The 20,463-nt window shown below is 46.6% G+C and overlaps 1 protein-coding gene across 2 annotated transcripts in view; it reads left to right on the top strand.

Annotated features, from left to right (window-relative positions):
• The first annotated feature begins 9,413 nt into the window (after nt 1–9,413).
• TRAF7 (TNF receptor associated factor 7) overlaps nt 9,414–20,463 on the top strand; it is a 183,420-nt gene continuing 172,370 nt past the window's right edge. For both annotated transcript variants that reach the window (XM_086940486.1, XM_086940485.1), the window contains exon 1: nt 9,414–9,499. The gene's annotated coding sequence lies outside the window, so the exon portion shown is untranslated. The remainder of the gene's footprint in view (nt 9,500–20,463) is intronic.

The raw sequence follows: 20,463 nt of genomic DNA, 5'->3' as shown, positions 1-20,463 counted from the left end.
GAAGTCTGTGCCATATCTCATAAAAATTGAAATGGAAACTTTTTGTAATTTTATATGGCGATTAGACTCTTTTTTAAATCTTTTTTCCCTATGCTCCCCACCCAGTGACCCCCCCGTGTTCCACCCACCTCCCACCTTTGTGCCCCCCGGGAGAACCCCCACTGTTTCTCTCATGGCACTACCCTGGCCTTTGAGGTTTCCCTCTCTTTGGTCGGGCGGTTATTCCTTTATTATTGCTCCAAAAGAAACTGCTGCTAGCTTAAATTTATACCAAAAAAAACAACAAACGAAAACATTACTTAGTTCATTTATTGTTCGTTGTTCTCCCTGAATTTGATACAAAAGAGCTTCAGCCTCCTCTACCCGTATGAATGTGTGCATTGTTTTTTTGAACATTACTTTAAGTGTGGCTGGGAATTTGAGTTGTGCCGTAGCACCCAACTATCTGAATGGATCTAATCATTTTCCCAGCGCCCACTGCTTAGACGCAGTAATAGAGGAGACATCAGACCTGATTTGAAAAGTGAACCCTTCTGCAATTAATGTATTCACTTTTAAGGCTTTATTTAATATCTCATTCTTTAAACTGTACGTTAGGAAGTGGATCAGAATTTTCCTGGGTCTGCTTTTATTTGGGCTCAATCTGAAAGGATCTCTATGCACTCTTTGAATGTCGGCAGCGAGGGCTTGTTCAGAACATTCAATATTAGTTGTTTGCTTAATTAGTCTCACAATAAATTGTTTTATGTTATCCCCCTCAACTCCCTCAGGAACTTTGTGCAATCAAAGATAGTTCCTTCGCTGAGCATTTTCAATAGACTCCATCTTGTCCTGAAGACTAGCTTTTTGAGCTTTTATTTTAATTAAATCCTTTACATTTTTATCAACTTTTGTTGTTAACTCGACCACCGAGGTCTCTAATGCTGTGGCCCTAGTTGCTAATGAGTCCAACTTATCTTCCATTTTTCCACAGAATATCTTAATTTCTGCTTGATTTTTTTCGGAAACCTGGAATCAATTTCTCATCTCTTCAGTAAGAGCCTGTAAGAGTTCTGTAGTCGAGCTCTGAACATTTAAATCAGTTTCATCATCTCTTAATGATTCATTTGGTTATTTTCCTTTCCCAATTCTTGATAATTACTCGAAGCGGGCCCATCTTTTCTGTATTTAACATATCATTAATTTCAACTTGCACCTGGGGCCTCTCTGGGCTCTCTGTCTGGGCTCGCTGTCAGCTAATAATTGGTACTTATTAGGGGTTAATACAGCATCGGGGAATTGAAGTGATTCAGTCCTATCGTCCAAGTTGCTATCAGTGCTTCCTTCAAGCATACTCTCTCCTGGTTTAAGAATCAGAGTGCTAGGGACTATCTGAAAATAGTCTTTTAACGAAGGTGTCAGACTCTTTACTTTATTTTTCTGATCTTGTTTTAATGTCTTGGCCTTTTTTGTAGACTTAGGTTTAGATTTTGATTTTGCCAAGGCTATCTGATCCTGAATCTTACCATTAGGGGGAGAACCAGTCAGGAGCACTTTACAGACTGTTGCGCCGTGATCACCTGGGTCTAACCCCTTTGTTAGCCCAGAAAGTGAATCTCGTCCTGTGCTCCCTAAAGTATATTGTGACAGTAATTTAGTAATTATTCCCTTCTTTTTCTGTGCTGTGCCCCTTTTAGCGTCAGCAAGGCTCCTTATACACGGTGGTAGGGTGAGGGGTGGTGCGTCTGGGAAGCCTGAACATCGAAGCTGTCACACTAGAAGAAGGAGGGGGCACACAAGTCTCCTGGGGAGAACTCAGACACAGATACTGAAAATAATATACAAGTATGTGCCATATCTGTGGAACAGAGAGGAGGAGTTCGGGCTAAAAGGGCACAACCGAGAAAAAGAAGGGAACAATTACTAAATACCATCAAGTTCACTTTATGTCAGATTCTGAATCATGACAAAGAAGATCAAGGGGATGAATCCTCCCAGTATTATGAGGAGAAAAATCTAATTTTAGACCTTCAGGATGCCATTGAGTTGGACATCTCCCTGGGAACTGGAATGAACTCCCCCCAGGCCCTCCACAGAGAAACTAGCTTCATTTGCTGTAGTGATAATGAGGGCTGAGGACGTTTTGGACTTCCAGCTTCCATCTGTTGAAGTAAATGTAAATGTACAGGAAGTTATATAGCGCAAATCCCTGAGCGGTTTCTAAGCACTTGCTTAGGGAACCCGTCCTGGTATTCTCCTGTGAGATAACCCCGGCAGGGTATCCGCAAGGTGAAAGCCAGGCATCCCGCCGCGAGGGGCCGTTGTGGAGATTAAGCAAGCTATTGCCCAGAGTGTGAACCTGTGAATCGAGTAGGCACCGGAGCGAGAATTGTCGAGTCCATGGACATTTTTGGACTCAAGACCCGCCGAGCCGGGAATTGAACCCTGGTGCCGGGTTGACCTCTGCTTCCAGGTCTGCCTCCTCTAACCAGTGAGCCACACTTCTCCAAAGATCAATATTCTGACTGAGGTCCTGCGACCTCAAGAGGCTTCCACTGAACCTCTTCTCCCGTTTAACTAACCCTTTATGGACATTCTAATGAGTACTTGGGCCAAGCCTGGCTCTTTTCCACCCATTAAAATACAAGCGGCTACATGACACAGAGCTGTTCCTCAAAGCCCGTCCATTATCCTCCAACATTCTATGCCTGAAAGCCTAGTTTTCCAGGCATTCACGATCAGACTCAACTCAAACTCATTCCCTGCTTCACCCCTGACAGGGAATCCAAACGTATGGAGGAATCTGGGAAGTGAATGTTCTTGTTAGCCAGCCTGGCCCTCTGTTCAGTCCATGCTAGTTGTTTCTTGAGACTTTTTTCGCACATGTTATGAGATATGGTAGGTGAGAACTTACCCACAGTCATTCAGGAATTCTGTGTAAATATTGCGCAAATCATACAGGATAGACACGATGCCCCAAAACATGTTCTCCAATCTGGGATAGACACTGCTGACTGGGCAGAACAATCAGTACCAGGGTGGTGCTCTGTCGTTATGCGTGGATGGGATCCACAGACTTTGCAAGTGATGTTCACACATGACTGATAAACATGATACTTTAAGGAAACTCATCTGTTCAGAAACAAAGTATACTCAGCCATGGAGCAGTGCAAAGGGAGCAGAGGCACAGCTCGCTCCCTTGGACTTTCCAAATCTATGTGTCAGTATCCCAAACAGTTTTGCTTCTTTCAAGGCTTTGAAAGAGGCTTGTAAAAGAGACAGTGCCAAGGGCTACCTCTGCAACACACCCCTCAGTCTAGGTGCTAGCTGACAACGTCCAGGACCCTCAGTGACGACTTGCTACTCAGTCCCTTGCCCCTCCAGCCAATGCTTCCAAGCCACTTTAGCCTGTCCTTGGTCGCACATGACCATCCTGTTGGAGGCAGGATAAGGTATTACCTACACGGGTGGCACTAGACTGTCATCCAATAGATGGGTGCTCCAAATTGTTGAGCAAGGATTAGCTCTGCCAGTCCGTTATACTCCGTCACACATACTGCCTGCATGGATGTATTACATTACAACGCATGCCTTTACCACACATATACCTTTACTATGCATGCATTTACAACACAGAGTAAGTATCTGTAAGGTAAGCGAAACCTCTACTTTTAAAATATATATATATTTTAATACAAGAATACGCTGCACTCTATATTTCCGATTCTATTATAGTTTTATTCACTGAGTCGATTCACACCAACACGTTTCAGCCCTCCTAGGCTTTAATCACGGTGAGTCTTTCTTCTCCCACAATTTATACATGCCACATTAGCCTCCAATGCGGCATTGTGGGTGATGGAGTGCTTGTTGTCACAATACATTTTATAATCCTTGTATTTATTTACAATATTTACAAATGTTGTAGGTGCATTACTTGAACCAAGAAACAATTTGGGACAGATCAGAGCCAAGAATCAACAATCAGAAAATTAGTGGACACTAAAGAAATACTATATTTGAAAGACAAACTCACCTTGAGCTAGAAACATTTGATTAAAAATATGTTAAAATGTGTAAACATAATCACCAAAACACTGAGTAATGCACCTACAACATTTGTAAATATTGTAAATAAATACAATGAGATTGCGTTGGTGTGAATCGACTCAGTGAAGAAAACTTGAGAAGAATCTGAAACATCGAGTGCAGCATATTCTTGTATTAAATTAACTTTCAGGGCTCGATTCCAGCCCATCACGCTAGCACCCTTTGTTGAGCGCGCCACATGGAAGGATTCTATTGTGTAAATTCTTATTATACACAGAGCAACATAATAGTTTATTATATCAAACAGAATTTTTTTGTGAACAGCGCATATCCTGAACTCAGGTATTTGAAGGTTCTCTGATAAGTGATAAACAAATAGGAGGCATGATGACAAAGTATTTGCCTAGAAGCACACAATTTGGTCAAACAGGGAAGCCGGGATTGATAACACATTTTAAGGTCTCATTATGTGCAATTCAACCACTAGATGGGTGTCTCTTACATCAACGTTTAATGCTTTGTCCGTAATTCTTGTAGGAGATATTATGTGGGTGAGAGGTAGAATCCACATTTTATTTTTGTCATTTTCACATGAATCTTATGGACATACGAGTGCAATAGACAAAAATACCTTACATGTTTTCTTTTTTTTTATAATTGAGGCAGATTTGCAGGATTTACAGGATGCAGAACTGAGGACAGGATTCAGCCTGGTTACCCATTGGTCACGGTCAGCACCTGGAGCCACTAAGCCACATGGCCTCTGCCTAAAAAAGACAGAGGCCTTGGTACTAATTTTGACCTTCTCCTGTGCACTGTTTTAGTTCTTTCTCACAAAGGCACATTAAAAATGCTTACCCAGGCCCAGGTCCTATCAGTCCTGGATCCAGGCTAGTGAATTGTGGTGTTGGATTTGCAGGACACCTATTTTAACAACCCTTTCCTGCAGTCACACAGAAAACTGAAAATGCTTGTGGTGCAACTTGAACAGCAGGTAACATCTGTTTCCTTTTGGCCTCACCAGCCTCGCTCGGGTGTTCAAAAAAGAGATGGCTGTGGTTGCTGTACATCTTTGGAAGTTTAGAATACCGGTCTTCCCATAGCTCAACGACTGGCCGATGAAGGTGGGCTTACAACATTTGGTCATAGATCACCTCCAGACTACATCTTTGGGGTTCTTGATAAATGTGCCGAGGCCACACCTGGCTCCTGTCTGCAGGCTCTTATTAATCTGAGCTGTTCTGGATACAGTACTTTTTAAAGCCTTTCCACTGGTTTAAAAGGTTCTGGACATGCTGACTATGATCCAAATGTTTCAGCCTCTGGCCAGGGACGCTATGAGAGGTTTCTTGGCCTTCTTGCCTCCTGCATCCTGCTGGTGGAACACGACAGGTGGCACATGCAGGCTCTGCAGTGGGATTTCAAGCCTCGCTCAGTTCAGTACCAAGAAATCTGTCTGGTTCCATTCAGGTTGCAAAGGAGACTGCGGAGGACATTCAGTAGTGTCTACTTATCTGCAATTGCACCAGTGGCAGACCTCTCTCCTGTCCCAACCCAGAGTTTATGGTTGTGATGGATGCATTATTGCTAGGTGGTGCCATCTGGGAGAGAATGAGATCAAAGTACTCTGGTCTCTTGCGGGGACCAGCCTCCTCATCAGTTTGGTGAGGTTACGGGTGATATCTTTTGGCACTAAAGGCCTTCGCCCATCCCTCAAGAGGAAGCTCGTTCAGGTCCTCATTGACAACAACACTGCCATGTTGTACTGCAGCAAACAGGACCTAATGGGGTCGGTACCAAAAGACTCTGCGCCTCTGGAACAGGCTGAGCTGCCAGGGCATCCACTTAGTTGCCAACCACCTGTCAGAATCTTTGAACACGACAGCAGATGAACTCAGCCAGCGTTGCTTAGTAGATCAAAAATGGCAATTACACTCCGAAGTGGCACAGGAGACCATCCGGCAATGGAGACAACCCTGGCTTGATCTTTTTGCCACCGCTGAGAATGCTCAGTGTCCAAACATTTGCAACTTGGGGTTCCCAAGGCGACTATCTCTAGGAGATGCTTTTCAAGTACAGTGAGGCTTGTGACTTCTTTATAACTTCCTGCCTCTACCTCTCCTGCCAAGAGTTCTGAAAAAGACGAGGAATGACCAGGCCCAAGTTATCCTAGTGGCCCTGAACTAGGTCAGGAGAGTGTGATACCCAGAACTTGTGGGATGAGCATATGTTCTCTGTTTAGGCAGCTGCTTCAGTAGGATCTTCTGTTGCAAGGGCAGATCTGGGCCTACACAACCTGCATCTTCATGCTTGGAAATTCAGCTGCAACAGTTGAGTGCTTCTGACCTCCCACCCAAGAGAGTGGGTGCGATCTTGGCAGCCATCAACAATATCTTTCCATGCTGGATGTTGGGAAAAGTTTGTGTCCTGGTTTATGGCTACACAAATACAACCCCTGCAAGCTACGTTGTCAGATGTACTGCTTTGGTGCTATTTCTAACCCAGCAAAGACTGGCTGTAGCTTCTGTTAACGGTTATTTGCAGGCCCAGTCTGCAATTCTGCAGTTACCAGATCAACTCTTGTTGTCCAAATAACCTATTGTGGTGTGTTCTTTGAAAGGATTAACCCAAATGTTCCCACCTAAACCATTTGTGATGCCGCAAGGGGACCTTAACTTGGTTCTTACATATGTATTGTGACCCCATTTGAACCAATACACAGCTGTCCTCTGTTTCTTGTCTTAAAAGCCTTCCTCATAGTGATAACATCAGCTCATCATGTAAGGGAATTGCTGGCGCTGTCTGTCCACCAACCCAGAACCCCCTTTTTTCCAGACAAACTGGTGCTTAGAACTGGGGTGCCATTTCTGCCCAAAGATGTGACACCTTTTGACATCGGACAGTCCATCGCCCTTTCGAGGTTCTTTGCTCCACCTCATCCCTCGAAAGAGATGACATTGTTTGAAACCTGAGAGAACTTTGAATTTTTATATCAATCGCACCAACGACCATTGTGTGGAAAAGCAGTGCTTTGTGGGGTTCAAAGAAGCAAAAAAGGGTAGGGTAGGGCAGTGCAGATAAGAACCATTTCAGTGAGGATAGTTTGCTACATTAAAATATGCTACACATGGGCTAAGAACAAAATCCATACAGCTGAATCAGTCAAAACAGATATTTGATTTCTATCAAGGTACAAGAAGGGCAATATAATACGTGCTTCACAAAACAGCGTAGTGAAAACTGCGCTAGTGTTGCTCTAAGAAGAACAATATTCCAAAAGCATTGTTAAAAATGTGGTGTAATTATTTAACCCATAAGACACCCGATTTAAGTACAATGCTTTGAAACCACAAGTAATTATTAGCTAACAGGCTCAATTGTTGACATTTTGACCTATCCAACAATTTATACACAGGTCTTCATCAGCACAAAAGAGGAGGACCTGTGTATAAATATTAATGCCTGCTAGTATGGATGGTACAAAAGGGGGTGGTGATGGACGGAGCATCTGAATCAATCAAACACTCACACCCAGTCAAAAGATCTGGGTATAATCCATCACCGTTCTTTAGCGCACTCTGCCACCCCAGTTCAGACATGGCTATATGCAAATCAGTCTGACCCAGTGCCTCATGGGAATAGTCCATCCCGAACTGTCAAGCCATGTCTTCCCTGGACCGGAAACAAGCTTCCAAGGACCGGTTTCTGGCATTCCAGCGGACTTCAGCCCGGCTTGCTTGAATCCAGTGGCAAAGTGAGCAAGGGACTCACGTCTGAGCATACCCTGCCACACTTATGGTGGCCAAAAGCGGTACAAAAGGGGGTGGTGATGGACAGGGTCAGACTGATTTGCATATAGCCATGTCTGAACTGGGTGGCAGAGTGGGCTAAAGAACGGTGATGGATTAAACCCAGATCTTTTGACTGGGTGTGAGTGTTTGATTGGTTCAGATGCTCCGTCCATTACCACCCCCTTTTGTACTGCTAGTATGGATGACATGACTCCTACACCTAGGAGTCAACATTGTCTTGTGTAACATTTCCAATACCTTGACTTACACACTTATGAGTCATTAGCTTTGTATAATATGTCCAATGTAAAGCGCTTGATACCCTACAATGGGATGAGTAGCACTATAAAATAAATTAAATACATGTGAGAAAGGGTCTGTAGAGAGATGATCGGCACGGGTGGTAGCAAGAGAATCCTTGGAGAAAGAGGACTTTGGGGGTGTGAAATCTACAGCCTGCAAATACTGTTGCAATAAAGCAGGTCCTGTTCCTACTTCTGTGTCAGTGGTAAGTCCTGTTTTCTATGTTTCAAAATCTGGTCATCCTACCAGCAATGATGCTGATATGAGAGGATCTGGCCCAACGACCAGAGCTGCCGACTTAGGAGCTGGAAAACCAGGTTCGATTCTCAGCATCTGCTCAACATCATGTGATTCTGGGCAAATCACTTAAACTCCTTGTGCCTCCCAAAAATTAACGCGTCCTTGTGTAATGTAACTGGTACTCATGTAACACTTTCGGGTCAAGTTTACACTATATAAAACTGCAAAAAATAAAAAGGCGTATGTCCCTTTAATCTGGAAATTAAATCTTCATTACATTATGACCTAGTCAAAGTTCTAAGAATGCTTGTGTGCAAATCCAGAGTTAGAGACAGAAACCATTACATCCTAGCAGTCACAGGCAGTGAAGGCCCAGAGACCCAGCAACGGCTAGATCCTGGATCTGGAAACCAAGGATTGCACCAAATGAACCGTTATTCCATCTTCGGTGTACGTTTATTCACTACAGTACTATTATGAAGCACTATTCTTTGGTACAATTAGCAGTAATTGAAGGAACTGTGTCATCCTTTCTCACCGCTCACCGCCAGCTTCAAGAAAGGATGTGGCTTAACAACCAGAGCTGCCTACTTGGAACTGGAGAACCAGGTTCGAGTCTGGGCATCAGCTCGACATCCTATGACTCTGGGCAAATCCCTTAATCTCCCGGTGCATACAAAAAATAAAAGCGTCCTTGTGTAATGTAACTGATGCTCATGTAAAGCGCTTCGGCTCGAGTCGAGTTCACGCTATATATAACTGCAAAAAGAGTAAAAGACCCTGTCCTATCAAGACTTAAACTACAGCTACACTCGATCACAATGAGAAGACCGGGTAGATCCAACGCGCCTTCAGATTTGAATAGATTCCGTCTAGCTCTGTGATTGGTGACGTTACGTGGCTCTGCCAATTAAACTCTTCAAGAGGAATAGACTGATTCAGCATCCACCAATGAGCCGCAGTCGTGGGCAGTTTTGGGATTTGTAGTCAAAAAGTGTCCCAGACGCCATGATGTTCATCGCTGTTGGCAGAAACAAGAACTACACATCCCAATAGCCTGTTGTGATGGAGTGCTGGCCTGGCGTTTCCGGGAAATTCCTTCCGTGCTGGGGAGAAACTGGGGACATGTCACACTGGTGAGTGCCCTGGGGTGAGGAGATTATTATGTTTGACTGTTCAGAGACTGCTGGAAGTTGGCAGGGTGACATGCTTATTATGCGGCGTGTGTTGGACGATTACGAGGGCATGCATGATGATCGCTTTGGGTAGCTGAGAGGCATGTCTAATAAAAAGGAGCATCTCTGTTGAATTTTAGGCCTGGCAACGGGCTAATTGTTTTTTGAGTGTTAGGAGAACGTGAAGGGGTGATTATGTCAGCGTCCTTACCACATAACGTTGATGATCTCTCGTGGGGGCTGGTTTTGGGTAAGAGAATCATGGGTGCTTAGGCCGGAGAGGAAGAGAAACCCTGTGTTGTGGCCAGGCTTGGGCGAGTGTGTGTCTGTGTAGGAGAATGGCAGCTTTTCTGGTGAATAATGAAATCAATAGCAGGAATTCTATGTAGCATACACTGGGTTACAGAAGAGTTTAGGGACATTGTAATGACCGATTATTCGATCACATTCCGTGACCCATGAAGTGTGACATTAGCTCTGAAGTTAGTAGATTGATTTTGCAGGGCTTAATTTGTAAAAATATGAGTGGCAGGACCCAAGGTAATCCTTTGCATCCGCACCAGCCACAGATGACGAGTGGCAGTTCCAGCATTACCTACTAAACATAACCGTTAAAAAAACAAAGAACAAAAAAGCATTACATTCTTAGCTACTGCAGGGCATCCCAACAATAGGAATGGCATTGAAATTAATGTTTAAAAAAAAAAATATATGGAATTGATAACCTACATTCCAACATTTGAGAAGAGGAAAGTTGAAGATTTAGAAACAATATTCAGGAGAATGTATTTCCCCTACTGACTTCAATTGAATCAGAGGTAATTTTATGCGGGAATCTGAAAATGTGGCAATTTTTGACTTACAAAATCTTTAGTCTTTAACCCGAATCGGATCTATTGGTATCTACAAGAAAAAAACGTGTGCTGATTTCAAAACCTATGCCGAGAGTGCCTCCTTCTGGTGTACTCTCATAAACATGTGGCCGTGTCCAAAAATAAGTGCTGGTACAGAGTCCCTGTGCAAATTAAGCACTGATGAGGCAAGTGTGTGGATGACAGCTGAAGAGAGGATGTAGCTGTGGAGGTTGTACTGCAAGCTTTTGTTCGGTACCTGGAAGATACATTTAATGTAATTATTTTGTACTTGCCTATCAGAGGTATTTTCACAGTTTGCTAATGATCTATGGGCCCATCTTTTCAAGAAACACACGGAATCAACTGCATAGTTGCTGAGGTTGTTTCATGGTATATGAAACGGTGCAGTCGTTGCAAGCTCCAGTGAGAACTGTTTGCTTAAGGATCTTTGGTCCCCAATTGCTTGCACATGTCTGGAAATGGAATTTATTCTTTTGCAACACTCATTTCAAGGAAGGACGCATGTGCGAGGCCACTGTCGGGCATAGTCAGGTGAGGCCTTTGTTTTCAACGCACAGACTCTGTGTCTGCGCTCCGCATCACGTTTCATATTGATGTAAAGTCAGGTGCGGTCTATCCATTAAGCGCGCACTTGTGGCAGAGATAATTCACCATCCTGAGTAGGGGAGTGTAGTCCTACAATTATTGCATTGGTTACTAATTATTTTTATTAACCCATCCTTATCTACAAGGAAGCAGGTCATTTTTCATTACAACAGTTGGGCATGCCTCATTTCATGTGCTATATATTGCTATTCCAGAGATTTGGGATAGTCATGTGGAAGCTTTTGGAAATGAGTTTGAATGCTTGAATGGGATTGGTGCACAAAACTAGAGTTAAAGACTCTGCACCGCCTATATGCCACAAGGTGAGAAGTATACCTCTTTTTGTAGGTTTCACAATTCCAAGAACACTTATGTCGTCAATTAGAGAAGGATGGTGTGTTAGAGAAGGTTGATTTCTCTGAGCTGGTTTTGCCTATAGTTGTGGCCAAGAAAAAAACCCAGGTGAAATCCGTTTGTAAGCTAATGTCTGCTCAATAAATATATTAACTGAGTGTCCCGACTGTCAAACATTGTGAATATCTTTTCCCTATTTGACAGTACACATCACTTTTCAAAATGAAATTCGTGTAGAAGGTAATCTTATCCTTAGAAGTCATAATGTAGTACCACAGGTGGTGTTAAGGAAAAGATTGATCGGGTTAACTCATGAAGGTCATTTGAGTATTACAGCAACTAAAACAAGCATTTGCAAATCAATAGGTCTCACATTCACGCAAGTTTGAGCTATTGGCATTGTAAATGACAACGCCTTTTATGTTTTGGGTTTTACAACATAAATAAAAGGCATTGTCATTTACCATACTTATAGCTTAAACTCTCTCAAATGTGAGACCTATTGCATTGCAATAAAGTCCCTTCTTGACCGCTTGGTGGTGTTGGTATTGGTGGTGGTGATGGTATTGGTGGTGGTTGTGGTGTTAATAAAACAGGCTTTTGAAAAAACCTGTCAGGTGGCTTTAGTACTGATGACCTGTAACACAGATGTGCTGTTGTCAGCTTTGACGCATTAGCACACGATTATGTGCTACCTGGAATTCACATGACTTAATATGCGAATTATTTCTAAATCCATTTTACTTGGGGGGGGGGGGGGGGGTTGAGACACACACAAGATACATTTAAAGTGATTGAAAACAGGCATTTTTACGAATAAGCTCAGTTCCCAAATTATTTCAAGCTTTTCACAGACACAGGTCTATAATAGGTTCCAATAAATCAAGCACATTTAAAATTATACAAAAGCGGGACCATGCAAAACATTGTCCCTGCCTTAGGAAATAAGTGTCTAAAGTCTGTTATTGTCCAGCTGTGTTTGAATGATACATTTAAAGAAAAGACCGTCCAGGAGGTTCTGCAATGCAACACAACCTCCAGCTATGTATAGCTCCCTCTTACCCACAATAAGTGGGATCCTCGAAGGTCCAAAGAATATTCTCAAAATACAACATAGCGGGTCACGCTTCTACACCAAATTGCTATTGTGGTTGTACTTCTGTTCTCAAGGTGAGGCTCTCTCTGTGTGTAAGTTGCCTTCTTTTCGTGATGGGGAGAAACCTGCCTCCAGCTTGAGAAAAGTACCCCGCTGAAGGTGGCAAAAAGGGCAGGTGTTGTACCTGTCACGGTGTTCGAGTTGCCCCTTAATGTCATTCTAAATGCTTCGGTGCAATAGTGATTTACCAACAGAAATGAGACTGCCCAGCTTGGTGCTATTAACCCTTTGCCACCATCGGCAAGATAAACGTCCTCGCCTGCCCCGCCGGGAATCCACTTTCAGAGGACTGCTGCAGGCAGAGGAACAACTAGAACCAAATTTTGGGGTGGGGGAGGGCTACTAAAAATGTGGCATGGGGCTATTTTTCTTTCCAGCAATAGGTAGAGTGGAGATGCAGGGGCTCTATGAATGGATAAAAAAAACAGTAGAGCCTCGTTAACAAGTAAATGGTCATTTTAAAGACCTGTGGATTAATCGGGTGTGGCTGCGATAAGATGGAGGCCAGACCAGCCAGCCCGGGAAGCTGTCTCAGCCCGGGATGACACTGTGGGTGGGCGGGCGGGATTTGGGGACTGAAGACCTATGGGCGTTGCGCTCCTAGCTGCAAGCACGTCATCCCAACAGTGTGGCTGGGAAAGCCTATGGCTACACAAAGTCGAGAAAAACCCCCAGGTGAAATCCGTTTGTGAGCTAATGTCTGCTCAATAAATATATTAGCTGAGTGTCCCGACTGTCAAACATTGGGCAAAACCTCTTTTTTTACCCTAATAAGGATCAACTGTAATAATCATCGCTGAGGGAGATGTAGGGATATCACTGAACGACCGGGATGTGAGGAACCGGCCCGAGTGAGTACTTGCATCCACACCAGGAAAGCCCTCCCATAAAACAATACACATCCAAATAAATAAATAAAAATAAACATCCAAAATTGTTGGTCTCAAAGGCTTGGGAAGGGGAACCCACGCTGCCACTACCCGGCCCTCAAGCCAATTGACCTCTTGGACCAAACAAAATAAGGCAGACACAAAAGAACAAATCGGAAATCACTCTTGACGTTCGACCCTGCATTAATTGAAACAACCAGCTTTGAGTGAACGCCACCTCCGAAGCCTCCTCCAGGCACTCAAACAAGACAGGCCCAGGGCTCACAGGATGTTAAGCGGTCGTCGGACTCGAACCCGGTTCCTTATCTAAGTTGGCAACTCTGGCCCTGGCCGTAATACCAAATTATCTCTCCACAGCTACGTCTTGTCTTCGTTTCTAATTGCATCAAACATGCAAGCTTCCGTATAAAAGGCAGTGGAAATTAAAAGAAGGCCATTTCTTGGTACCAGTGGTTACTTACATATACACTCCATGCACATCGCTCAATCAGTATTGCTATATTTTTCATGGTTGCGCTGTAAAAAATTGGTTTGTAGTGCCGAGCCAGCAGATAATAGCCCACTGTGTAACGCTGTGCCGGCTTCCTTGTTAACAGAGAGCACACTGTGTGCTCGCCTGCAATGGATTAATTACAAGTGGGAGAGGAGGGGAAGTGCTGGGAACAGGCGCACTCAAATGCCTGTGTGCAGCGGCTCCTCTGCTTCACAGCCGTCGTGAAGACTTTTCTTATTCTTTTATTTTTTAAATAAACAAGCAGAAAAGAAGTCTTCACAACAGCTGTAAAGCAGGCGATCCAGTCCAGGTGGGCCGGCCCAAAAAAGCGAAAAGGAGGCACCCTGGAAACCTTATGTCTAATGGCAGCACACCGTTTAACATAAATGCTGATGCTAGTCAATGTGAATAAGGGGCAGGACTTCAAGCCCTTTCCTGAAAGTCCTCATCTGCAATAAATCTCGCTGAGCGTGCTCCGCATGTGCGCAGCCACGCCAGGTGAGACCTAAAAAGTATTGGTACAGCCAATAGGTCTCGCCTTTGAGTCCTTATAATAGTTTAGCTATGCAGTACATTACCTATTACATTATCTATCAAAGTTTGTGGTAAATCAATGGCAGAAGGTATAATATGCAGTTGAAAAAACCCATCAAATAAATAGATATGCAAGCACATCGACCTAAAAAGGGCTTTAATTAAATGAGATTGCGACACAGAGAATGTAAAAATTGCGAGGGATAGCTCTGCTGTCTGAGCCTGTGCAGTCCATGTATACTATGTAATGCGATGGATAGCTCTGCTGCCTGAGCAATCTGTGTAATGCGAGGGATAGTTCTGCTGCCTAAGCCTGTGCAATCCATGTCATTCGAGGGATAGCTCACCTGCCTAAACCTGTGCAATCCATCTAACTCAGGGGGTGGAATATAGCTCTGCTGCCTGAGTTTATACAATCCCTAGAATCGAGCAGATAGGTCTGTTGCCTTAGCCTTTGCAAACCATGTAATGCGAGGGATAGCTCTGCAGTCCTGTTATGTGCAATCCATGTAATGCGAGGGATATATCTGCTGCAGGAGCCTGTGCAATCTGTGTAATGCAAGGGATAGCTCTGCTGCCTGAGCCTGTAAAACACCTCTGCGCGCTCTCCTGTTAGGGGCTATAAACTCTGTTCCGATGGGAAACGGCTCTCCTGCTGCAGCCTGTAACTTCTGCGCTTTCCCCATATCTCTGCAACTTCCAGATCCAAGCCGCTTCTCTCCACGGACCCGGGTTGCCCTAACTTGATGTGCACTAAACTAATCAACTGCACCATGAAAACAAAGCCCCCATAGACGTGCTCACTAAGGCACACACCCCTTCCTAGCGTGGAGGAATCTAAACCCTGTCACTGTTGCTATTTCCATTTTGCAACTGCCTCCCCTGTTTTAAAACAATAGACAGTCATGTTATGTGTCAGGGTGTACATCCTCATTCCGATGTCACAGACAGAAGTTAACCCCCAGACCGGACTGAAGACGACGCTCCGTCACTGGAGCCACGCCCCCACCACCGACGGGCGCCCTTCCGCCATATTGCTGTATCCCCCAAATCCCACCCGCTTCTTGCCACAGACCCGGCTGCCGTAACTTGATGTGCGCTAAAAGAAAGAACTGCATCATAAAAACGAAGCCCCCATGGACGTGCACACCGAGGCACGCACACCTTCATTGCGTGGAGGAATCGAACCCGAATGACCGCTGTTAGACCTGGCACCTTGGCGTGAGTCTCCCTTCCACTTTTTGCTGATGTGCCTCAGATGTTTTTCTGGTGTTAGCTGCTCAGGGCACTGTGCCACTGCCAATCAGTGTCACAGTGCAAGTGCTCCCTATGAAAAGTGTACATGTAATTGACTTCCATGATTGGCTTATTTGGTTTACTGTCAGACCCCAGTAAAGTGCACCAGTAGTGCTAGGGCTTGTAAATACAAATGCTGCTAGTGGGCCTGCAGCACTGGTTGTGCCACCCACAGAAGCAGCCTTTTAAAATGTGTCTAAGGTCTGCCATTGCAGAACCTGCGTGTTGTCTGGTACTGTCATGCTGGCTTGGCAGTGCACACACTTGCCAGCCTCTAAACCTTCCCTTTACTTCATGTGAGTCACCCCTATGGTAGGCCCACGGGCAGGGTGCATTGTAAGCATAAGGTAGGACAAGCCCTGATGTTTGTCCTAATAGTGAATTACAGCCATTTTCGTTTTTCACTATTGCAAGGCTACCTGTTCTCATAGGCCAGAATGGGCTGCTGGAATTATTACACTTTATAAACCCAGCAGGCTTGGGGAACATGGTAGAAAGTCACGTTTAGCATGCCTGAACTCAGAATAATAAAATACTACTTTTAGTAAAGTTTATTTTAATATCCTGTGTTTGCAAATGCTACTTTTAGAAAGATAGCATTCGCTTGCCTGACCATTTCAGCCCGCCTCTGCTAGGATGTGTATCTGCTGTCTGGTTTCTGTGAGTGACAGGGCTGGGGGATTCCAGGGGACAGTCTGGGCTGCCATGTGGTGAATAGAGGAATTACCCCCAGGATAGGTAGGAGGAGTGCCCCATGACTCTGAATAGGGCTGTGCTCTACCACCACAATGCTGGCTCCACCTCCTGCGGAGCGTCTGATGTCCCTGCCCTGCAACCTGAAAGCAACAGCACGAGTCTCAACAACAAAGTGCTCCAAAACTGGGTTGAGCCAGGCCCAGGCCCCCTGGCCTGCAAAGACAAAAGAAACTGTGTATAAAAGTAGGAGCCCTGCTCCTAAACATTAGATCCTGTTTTGACCACAACAAACCTCTCGTCAGAAGCTGCCTTGCTGAGGAAAAGGAGAGGTAAAGACCAGGAGGGACTTTGTAAAACTTGTGCCTAAAACGATCTCCAAGGGCTTGAGAGCGAGCTTGCCCCCTGACCTGAGCCCCAGGACCATTGGGCTCATCCTGCCTTTGCCCGTCTGCTGCTGGACTGCTGTGTCCTTCCCCCGCTGGAGCCGTGACTTTCTGTGCCCCTCGACCCCTCCGTGGGCCGTGATACCTGTGCCTGGCCTTCCTTGCTTTGAGAGAGCCCTGCTCGTGAACGAGCCGCTCTTCCTATGCCTCGCAGTGTCGCCCACACCCCGTTCACCTCGCCGACTCGGAGCGCACTGTGCACACCTCACCCCTCCCACCGGAATCAGCTCAAAGTGTGATCAAAGGCCCGTACGCTTGAGACGTACCCGGCCGCCCCGCTCTGCACTTCTGCACCTGAAGGGCCGCGCCGCACCTCAGAGAGCCTCTGGTACGGACAGTACAGAGAGGCTCGTACCGCACCTGCCCGCATCTCCATACAGCCCCCCAGCAGATCCAAAGGAACGCCGCAAACCTCCAAGCGTACGGATGAAGTACGCTGCGCACACCGGCACTGAAGGTACGCTGCGAACCCCTAAGCGTACGGAAGCCGTACGCCTCGCAAGCCCGAAAGACGCCTCGCCCTGTGAGACGCATCCAGTCCCGGACCGCCCGCACCTCTCCCCACGAGTCCCGCTCTTCCGCCCGCACCTCAAAGCTGACCACGAGCCGGACCAATACGTGGAGAGCCGCCTGTCCCGTCCTGGGCCTTTCCGCATCAGTGGCTGCATCTTAACGCTGCGAACCTCCCAAACAAAAGGTACTGTACCATTCGAACTCGAGCAGGAGTTCGCATCGGACTCTGGGTCCGCAACGTTTGTTTTCCCCGCATTTTTAAAGACACGAACGGGTTGCACTGCAACGTTGCGACTCGTATCCCTGGGTAAAACCGGCCGCGTCGTACGCCCCGTGCCGCGAGGTGCGTGAGCATCGGGAGGGTCTTTCCTTTTTCAACCGCACAAGCGCACAACAGTGAAAAGCATTGCCAAGCAGTACTGTGCCTTGCCTTAAAGAGTGTAGAACTGTTTTAAAAGCGAATTGAACTTGCAAATGAAGCTTTTCTAAAGAACTTTAAAGAAACCTTTTGATACCAAAGTACTGTGGCCCCATTTAACGTTATATTGGTCTTGTTTTAAGCCTGCAATATCTACTGCCATATTTTTTATAAAAAAGACGTATTTTTAAATAACTACGTCTGGTGTCCATTTGTGGTGGGTCTGTATATTGTTGTATGTGGTCATAAATGCTTAACTAACTGACGCCCTGGAATTAGCCTTGTCTGCTTGCGCCACACTACCTGGAGGGTGAGCAGGGGTTATTCTGAAGGGTGATCCCCTTATCCTGACTAGAGGAGAGGGTCCCTGCTTGTCACAAGTTCTTACCTGTGCCAACCAGAGACCCCCAAATCTAACATTGGTGGCAGCGAAAAGGATTACGAATTTGCATTGATGATACATATACAATAATTATTGATCACCACATAGTGAGTGCAGACCGGTAACGCAGGCACAGACTCATTGATTTTTTATTTTTTATTTTTATTTTTTCCCTGTGAAAGCTCCACTTTATTTTTTAAGAAATTATGCCTGGGTCACTCCCTGCGGGTAGGGCAGCCTCTATATTTTCTGGAATTGATGACATAGATTGGGAAGGACGGACTGAATGGCTACACAGCAGATCAGTTGAGAGGCTTCTGCATTAAGTTCAGAGTTTCCCAATCTGGATGTAAAAGGAAGACCCAGCTCATAAAGGCGCTGAGGGCCTGGAAGGAATCAAGGGCACCAGAGAATGTGGTGGAAGTCGAACCACCAGAAGGTCTTGTTGATTTTAGCAGAGTCCTGTCGCCAGAGGAGTTGGCAGACCGGGCAGCAACCAGGGCACATGAAGTGGAGATGGCAAAACTCAATGGACAGATGGAAATGGAAAAATAACGAAAAGCAGTTGAAAGCCAAAGGATGGCCATGGAAGAGTAAAAGATCCAATTGGACCATGAAATTAAGTTGAGGGAGCTGGAACTGAAAGCGAAAAGTTTGGAAACTACTCCCTCTGCTGGCAGCGCATCGCCAGTGCAGGTGTAGTCAAGGGTGTACATGCCAAAGGATGTGGTGAGAGAATATGTTAAAAATGATGACATAGGGCAGTGGTTCAGAGCCTATGACGTAGCCATGTCTTCCCACCGGGTCCCTGAGAGAGATTGGGGAGTGGGCAATGTTAGACGGACCGGGAGGGTCGGCCGAGATTACGGGGAGAGGTCTCCAGGGAGAGCCGTCTCCAACGACTGTACAGATAAGTAACTTCCCCCCCCACAGACGGACACCACACAAGATTGAAGGTTAACGAGTCTTTATAGGCAATTCTTAGGTTACGTTGATATGATACAAGGAGGTCTGGACTCAGGGGTCCCCTCGGTTCTGATCTCTGGTTGAGGAAAAAGGGGTAGCGGGACAGTCTTAGTTGCCAATGAGTTAAATAGCTCTCAATCCTCGAGCTCGGTGTGTTTGCTGATCGGGCCGTGGAGGAGCCAAGCCGGTCCCGAGATGGACGAAGGATGATCGACGGGCCGTGGAGAAGCCAAGCAGGTCCCGGGATGGATGACGGATGGTCGACGGGCCGTGGAGAAGCCAAGCAGGTCCCGATGCAGATGACGGTTACAACGGTCCGCGGCCTCGCCAGCAGATCCGGACGACGATGAAGGATGAAGGTTACGACGGCTGTGGCAGCGCCAACAGGCAGGACGATGGTGCACAGGACAGAGCTACGGCAGCGCCAGTAGTCCGTCCAGGGTGAGTTCCTCTTTACGTCTCTCGACTCCAAGATACAACTGCCTCCCTGCTCTGGAGCTGCCCCAGTTATAGGGCTGGCGGGCTTTGATGTCCGGACCCTCGCACTTGGAGGTCGGGAGGTCCGGGATGAGGGAGTCCAGACACCCAGCGGGGGGGTGGAGCCAGCGCCCGGGGAGGCGATGGGCGAGCGGCACTGGCCGGGGGAGAGCCATCGACACCTCTTTCTCCCATTGACCTGCCAAGTAGCTCGCTCACCTCCTGGGTGGAGGGTGGTGCCGGAATGTCTGAGGCCGGGCTAGGCCCAGGGTTGAGGTCGATCGGGGGCCAGGCGGCCTCGTGATGAAGTGTCCAAGATGGCGGCCCAGGCTGAGCGCATGGGTCGGCAGTGGATCGGGCCCATGAGGTGATCATGTTCGAGGGCAGGTGTCCCTGAGGGGACGTAGGCCGTACAATGGTGGTGTGTGGTGCTTGTATGACTGGGCTCGGGCCTGGTCGAGCCGGGGGAGAGCGGCCCGTCATGTGGGCCGCTCTCCCCCGGCTCGACCAGGCCCGAGCCCAGTCATACAAGCACCACACACCACCATTGTACGGCCTACGTCCCCTCAGGGACACCTGCCCTCGAACATGATCACCTCATGGGCCCGATCCACTGCCGACCCATGCGCTCAGCCTGGGCCGCCATCTTGGACACTTCATCACGAGGCCGCCTGGCCCCCGATCGACCTCAACCCTGGGCCTAGCCCGGCCTCAGACATTCCGGCACCACCCTCCACCCAGGAGGTGAGCGAGCTACTTGGCAGGTCAATGGGAGAAAGAGGTGTCGATGGCTCTCCCCCGGCCAGTGCCGCTCGCCCATCGCCTCCCCGGGCGCTGGCTCCACCCC

Source organism: Lissotriton vulgaris, chromosome 10, assembly GCF_964263255.1.
Source record: "Lissotriton vulgaris chromosome 10, aLisVul1.2, whole genome shotgun sequence".
NCBI lineage: Eukaryota > Metazoa > Chordata > Amphibia > Caudata > Salamandridae > Lissotriton > Lissotriton vulgaris.
The sequence above is the reverse complement of the archived record's forward strand: the minus strand, read 5'-3'. Positions and strand labels throughout refer to the sequence as shown.